The sequence below is a fragment of the Leguminivora glycinivorella genome, chromosome 4 (genome assembly GCF_023078275.1).
Source record: "Leguminivora glycinivorella isolate SPB_JAAS2020 chromosome 4, LegGlyc_1.1, whole genome shotgun sequence".
In the NCBI taxonomy this organism is placed as follows: domain Eukaryota; kingdom Metazoa; phylum Arthropoda; class Insecta; order Lepidoptera; family Tortricidae; genus Leguminivora; species Leguminivora glycinivorella.
This window is the reverse complement of record NC_062974.1, coordinates 18126246-18133864: the sequence shown is the minus strand read 5'-3', so window position 1 is coordinate 18133864 and position 7619 is coordinate 18126246. Positions and strand designations below refer to the sequence as shown.

The 7619-nt window shown below is 33.8% G+C and overlaps 1 pseudogene; it reads right to left on the bottom strand.

Annotated features, from left to right (window-relative positions):
• Positions 1–6279: 6279 nt before the first annotated feature.
• On the bottom strand, positions 6280–6872 carry LOC125225728 (annotated as a pseudogene).
• Positions 6873–7619: the final 747 nt, after the last annotated feature.

The window sequence follows — 7619 nt, the reverse complement described above, 5'->3', positions numbered from 1 at the left end:
TATTAAGGTCAACAAGCCGGCCGGCCTGTGCCGGTGTTTATTATAAGTTAGCTTGAGCATAGAAACTGCTTCGTCACTCTTATTTTTAAAAGTCCTATCATTGTTTGTCCAAACGTTTCTGGATATGTACCTAAAAGTTAACTACATAATACATTATTAATTATGTAATCTGTTAGTGACAAGTTTATATTTATTTCTTGAGCCACTTAACCACACACAAACTATTTTGACCACTTAAGCTTTTAACCATTTTTACAGTCCTGAATGCGTAATATGCAAACGTTTAAATGAAAGTCTAATGTGTCAACGATAGAAATTATTTGACTATATTCTTTCATTACTAAGCGAATGTCTAGCAAGTTCACTCTCAGGTCAAATATCACAATATTATTCATAAGTTTCATAACCTGTTAGTAACACGCCATGTCGATGCCTCGGTTACTCGTCAGTACCTACTGTGTGAGTTAGTTGCCTTAAGTGGATACGTAATACATTCCTTTGGCTTCTTCCTTTGAGTTATTATGACCCCCACCATCTACCTTGATTTCATTTTCATACAACACTTGTCATTTTATTTACACCTGACTTTAAGAGGCCGTCAATATCAAAAAGTAGAAAATCGTAAAATTGGTAGTTTTCTACGCCCGGTTTTAGTTTCAGTATATACTTATTGATAAGAAAAGCACTTGTTTTAAACAGCGCGTATTCTTATCTACAAAACTTTTTTAACAAAAAATAAAACCGCCTTCAAAAATAAGCGCGTTACAAAACACGGAGAAACTAAAAAGCAAAAAATAATAAACCTTTGAATTCAGATTTCTTATCGTATTGCAATAATCTAAACATCCAAATTATAAACAAATCAATTATTTTTGCAGTCGGTACCAGACTTGTTCGTCGCCTTGCTATTGCCTGTTTGCCCCACCCAACCACACGCAAGCTGGCACCGACTCCAAAAATAATTGATTTGTTTATAATTTGGATGTTTAGATTATTGCAATACGATAAGAAATCTGAATTCAAAGGTTTATTATTTTTTGCTTTTTAGTTTCTCCGTGTTTTGTAACGCGCTTATTTTTGAAGGCGGTTTTATTTTTTGTTAAAAAAGTTTATTTATTTGTTGATTTTTAGTGGTTCCTATTGATATTATATTATTATGTATCAGTCCGAATACATGTACACTAGTGAAAGAATTATCCTTTAACTCCTAACCATTGAGGAGTTGACCTTCCATCATCAGCTCAGCCACATAAAATTATTACCATCAGGCGTAAATACTGGTTTACCTTTGAAAAATACACTAAAAACATTACATGTGCCTATAACATTTGAAGAGTTCCCTCGATTTCTCCAGGATCCCATCATCAGACCCTGACTTGGTGCCAATGGGACCATCTCGGGGTTATACCCGTTCGATCAAAAAAAAAATTTTGAAAATCGGTCCACAATTCTCGGAGATATCGAGGAACATACATACAAAAAAAAAAAAAAAAAAAAAAAAAAAAAAAAACATTCAGTCGAATTGAGAACCTCCTCCTTTTTTGAAGTCGGTTAAAAAATAAAAAAAAAAAAAAAAAAACATTCAGTCGAATTGAGAACCTCCTCCTTTTTTGAAGTCGGTTAAAAATCAGTAGTTAACATCAAGGAAAAGTTACTCCCTGAATTAATTATGAATTTTTTTCTACTCCAGCACTTAAATCTGTCAATTAGATTATTGTCAGCGGTATCCAAATTGAGTTCATTTGAGTAACGATAAGAAAGTCTATTTGTCTATAGGTTCATATGATTACTGCTAGCAGTAATCATATGATTATAGGAGTTCTGTTAATTTTTTTTTAAAAGGACAACTTCCATTTATCAGGTATGTTTTCATTTGCAATAATAAGTAACTTTTAATAAATAATATAATATTTAGGCTCATAATTTAAATCAAGATGAAAAAGTAAATTGAAATGCGTTTTACATATTACATATTCTAAAACAAAGGTAAAAATCATAAGTTTATCAAATAATTTTACATTCGACATTTAAATATTCTTGAACGCAACCACATTTTTCGTAATTAAAAACCGGCTTATTTTCTATTTCTCTTGTCTATGGCATGTTTGACATTTGTAAACTTTAGACGAAAGTATTTGAACTATTTAAAGTGTTTTGTAGTTTATTTTAATTCGACGTTATTGTGCAAAAACTTAAGTAATTAACAATGTACTTCCAAAGAAATCAAGGCTATGACGCTCAAAGTGACTGACAATTTGTTACCTGAAAAGTCGGATAAAGCGTACCAAAAATGTTATGATTGTTTTGACATGGAAATTGCAAAAAAATGTTTAAACGATCTCTGAAACCGCGTTGTTGGCATATTTTGAAGATTTGTGCAACAAGTTCTCGCCATCAACATTGTGGACTGAATACTCAATGCTGAGATCCACAAAAATATTCCCATTCATTATATAAGATAGGTTAGTAACCCATTTTATTATTCTCGAATAGGTATTTATTTGGCTGTCGTAGAAAAAGTATAGTATACAATCGTAACATTATGAAGGCTATAAAAGTCTCGTACCTTGCTTAGGCCACTCGGCAAAGCCTCGTGACCTAACCGCGGTACTCAACTTTTATAGCCTTCATATCGTTACCGTTATATAATATACTATTTCCTGACGCTAGTTTAAGAAAACCCGCAAATAGTGCTCACGTTTGAGTGAGCTGAGCTCAATTTTGTATACTTTAGGCTGCTAAAATTGATGTTGTCGCATTACTTATATCCTAAACTAAAAATTCAGTAGTTTACATGTGTGTTATCATGCTACTAAAATACAGTAAATGGAAGTTAAACGACATCAATATTTGTCTAAAAATACTTGGAATCAAATGGCAATTACTTCGAAAACCTTTTAGGCAAACAAAAGGCTTTCTTGATAATTATAAACTTTAAGTATGTGTATGCAAAATAGTGTGTAATACAAATCAGGAAACACTTCCAATTTTAGATACATACTTACTAAAAGTTGTAACTAAAATGCGGTCGGCCCCTGTCGGCATCTTCATAAATTTGAATATGTACGACCGTGTTTTAGTTTTAAAATAATGTTATTTTACCTTTTCATATTTTTCCTTACAAAGAGAACGAATAAATCAATGTTGATTATAAACTTTCGTAAATTTTCCATACAAACGTCAAAACTGCGAACAGATTCTATTGAGTCAGACGCCCGATCGGGCTCGTTCGGAGCAGACGTGTCGCCAAATTTGCTCCAATGACATTTGTTTTTGACACTGGAAATCATATACGGATACAAAAAGATTGCCAGTGCTATGAATGTATTCAAAAGTAATAAGGTAAATAAATATCGTCACGTCTAAAAGAGTCTCAGTTTAAAATCGTTTTTATTAGTGTTGTTTACTACTTATTATTGTTGAGAAATAAAAAAATATATGTAACTTTAATACAATGATAAGAAATATAGGTATTTTTTGTCTTCTAAACTTTATTAAAATGAAAGAGTTTTAAAATTAATTTTAACTCGTTGGACTTTATTTTCATTATACTGGTCACATTGGTTAGTGTGTCAGTGTGTGTAACATTCTCTTTTGCGAAGAGACATTCAGTGTGGCGTATGAAAAAACTAACAGAACTAATCATTATAATTATATTCTATAAACGATTATTTACGTAAATGGCGAAATTATTAATTGTAATACTAATTATCTTATCACAAAATTGTTCTGTATGACTTAACTTCTTACGTTCATTCAATATAATTTTTAAATGGTGTTTGCACACGGGGCACGTAACCTTAGATTCAGACAACTTTAACTAAATTTTGAAAATTATTATTTTAATGAAGAATTCTATATATGGCAACAATTTTACATGTAAACTGACTGTCAACCTCTGTTCATACATAACCTCAACCTTTGTCTCAGTGCATTTATAACGGATGTTATAATGGCTAAACCGATCAGGAACAGTGAATTATTTTAATTCATTCGGAAAAGGGTTTAACCATTTATAATTAGAATAAACGAAGCACTGTTTTTTACACCAGAGTTGTTTTGATTTTATATGGTGTTTGCACACATTTATTTTGAAAAATAATCGGAGTCAATTGGTGTGAGATAGTAACACTAAATTGACACTGTCCGCAATCTAAACACACGGCAGCGTGTCAAGCCAAGTTCAAGTAACCGAACTGGCAGACAACATCGTGTATAATATTACACGAACTATTTGGAGCCTCTATGGGCGTCCTCACAACAAAAACTATTTCACATAAATGTCTTAAATTTGGCTCTTATATTGATATTTGTGACATACATATGTGTCTGTCGTGATTGTTTCACCGGATGGTCTGATCGGAAGATTAGACCATTTCGTTGGATCTCCTTCTTGTTTATGTCTTATTATTTGTAACGTTTATTTTGTGTGTGTTAACGAATAAATTAATTATATTCTATTATAAAAGTTATAAGAAATGATATTTTATGTCATCAATTGTCATAAAACATTTTGAGGACTGCCATTGAACTTGGCACCCGTTTAGATCTCACTGCTTTTGTCGTTGACGCCAACAACCAAGGCATATAATTATAATATTGAACTTGGCTCATATTTCCCTTTTTTGGTTTTGATGGGATTTTAACGTTACAACTGATCTTCAGTGAAACTATAGACCTGTCTTAAGTTCCTCTCACTTAGGTCACTGACCTTTTCCAGTAAATTGCGGTAGTGTGCGAAAAGTATGTTGGTGAGTGTGACGTGCGTTAGTGTGTGTAAATGGGGTAATTTGACAGATACTGAATTTTTACCCATCGTGACGGGCTCTTAACAAAATCAAAATTACTTAGGTACATTTCAGCTTGCACAGTATGAGTACAGCATAAGAAATGAATGTATGTAGGTACTTAAACTTAAGTCAAGATGGGATTTTTTTTCCTTTTACACATAATCCACCAATAATTTTGACATAATCCAACATTAGCAAGCATACTTAGTTACATGTATCACGATCCAGGAAAGGTGTATAATATTTGAAAAACCACATAACATTTTATTAATCCTTTATTAAAATTATTAGTTTCTTCCTTCTTTCTCCCTTCAAAGTATATTAACTCAAGGTTTCGTTGTAACGTTTGCGAATTTGTAGTAGGTACCTATAGTCATATTTGTTATGGAGAATTTTTGGCCAAAAGCTGCACTTTTGGATGGAAGCAAGCCGCTTTGCATGGTGATAATAGACATCATAGTAAACGATTTTTTCCGAGATATCGAAATTTCATCCCTTAGGAAGCCGAGCGTAGCGAGGTGTTTTATGAAAATGAAAATAATTCTATCTTTTTATTGTATCGTCCGATTTTGACAAAACGTATCTCAAATGAAAGGTATTGATTTGTGTAATTTAAAAAAAATACAAAGAAAAAAAATTTGAAAGAAAAGTAAGAAAAAAATAAAAAAAGTAAATTTACGTCTCGCAATGAATAACTTCAAAGAATGACAGACAAAATGTACAATGTCGATATACAAGTTTTTTTTAATCGAAGACAGATCAATTTTTAGTTGAAAACTGAAGACCGCATCGAAATCAGATTAGCATTTTTTAAGATACAAGTTGCCAAAGTTGGGAAAGATCGCTTTATATGGCCACTTTGAAATTCCTTTGCCAGAAAGTCAGAAATAATATGTTTTTCTGACACAGAAAAATACATAGTAACAGTACACATCAAAATAAAATTAAAAATTCCGAGGATATTATAATTTCATCCCTTAGAACGACGAGCGTAGCGAGGTCGGTTACGAAAACCGAAAAAAAAATCTCATTTTTTTTTACCTCGTCCGATTTTGACAAAACATGTTTCATTTGAAAGGTATTGCTTTATGTAACTTAAAAAAAAATATTGAAAAAAATTGGAAAAAAAATGTAAGATTTTTTTAAAAAAAACCTTAATTTTCGTATCACACTGAATAACCGCAAAAAACGGTAGACACGGTGTATAATTTCGATATATGATTTTTTTAAATTAAAGACAAATAAATGCATGATTATAAACTAAAAACCGAATCGAAATCGAATCAGTAGTTTTTAAGATGCAAGTTGTCAAAGTTGGCTTAGTTTGTTTATATGGTCGCTTATAAATTCCTTAGCCAGAAAGTCAGAAACATTATATTTTTCTTACAGTTAAAAGTATGCAAAGGTCCTCGTAAAAAAATGTTTATTATGATGTCTATTACCTATTAGCGCGCTTAGACCAATGTCGTGGCTGAGCCGTAACAAACAGTTAAAGGGCTGTAGCGTAGTGAAGAACCACTTGGATCCCCATGTACCATTTGATGAGGTATGGTACGAAATAGGCGATGCCACGAGCAGGCGGCGGAATAGGCACAACAGCGTACACGAAGGTGTAGGCGAAGCGGCCGATGGTGTACACGCGGAACAGTAGCGTAGCCCAAGCGGCCACGGCCACTGTACGTGACTACCAGGTCACGTACAGTGCCCCCAACAGCCAGAACGCTGGAATGTTCTCCAAGTCATTCAAATGCGCCCGCCGTACGCGCTCAACCTCTGGATCGCTCAGGTTCACCTTCCCTTTCATCGCAGCTGCATCCTCAGGGTTCGCGAACACTTTCCTGGACATCCTCTTCATAGCCGTCAGTGAAGCGACCGCTAACAACTTTAACGCCAATAAGGCGGAATACACGATGTACGACTGTACTACGGGATCTTGCAAGGAAAACGCCATTTTGGTTTCTGGAATTGTACACAACAATACTGAAAGCCGTTCGGAGTCACGGGCTGCGCTATACTAGCGTGTTATCTGAAGGTATATGGTATATGGCCCGCACTGACAGTTTCGGTGCTATAATACGCAAAAGAACTACCTCCCTGATGCGTCGCGTGCGAGACAGCTCCAACAGCCTTGTGCGCCTAGTGTTGGAATCGCCTGCTTGTGCTATCTGGATACACTGGGATAGTGTACATATGGAATCCAGAGGCCAAGTGTATAATTTATCATAGTTTTAGTTGTTTAGATGTAATAAATAATATGTAAATGTAACTAACATAGGTTTAAGGGAATGTACACTAACACTATGGATTTTTTTCCGAAATAAAATTATTGAATTGAATTGAATTGAATATAAGGTCAACAAGCCGACAGACTTGTGTATTGAAACTGCTCTGTCATCCTTAGTTTTGGAAGTCCTATCGTTGTTTGTCCAATCATTTAAGTAAGTAAGTAAGTAAGTAAGTAAGTAAGTAAGTTGTGCATATCAGTTTACAGATGTTACAGTATTAATAAACAATTATAGCTTGTGTCACAATCAACCGTTTTACGGTATACAATATACATCACTAGCTTTTACCCGCGGCTTCGCCCGCGTAATAAAAGTATTCTTATTGAAACGTTTACAAAAAATAAGATTTTCATTTGGATCCGTAGGTTTCTTTGTAGGTACCTGTCAGCGATTATTTCGATTAAGGTAAAGCGGGGCAATTCTCTACTGGGGGCCATTGTTACTGATCTATTTGCTGTACGGTCAGCCAAGAAAGTGGTTTACCACTTTTCGACTCTATTGATCGAAAAGTGGTAAACCACTTTTTTGGCTGACTGTACCTTAT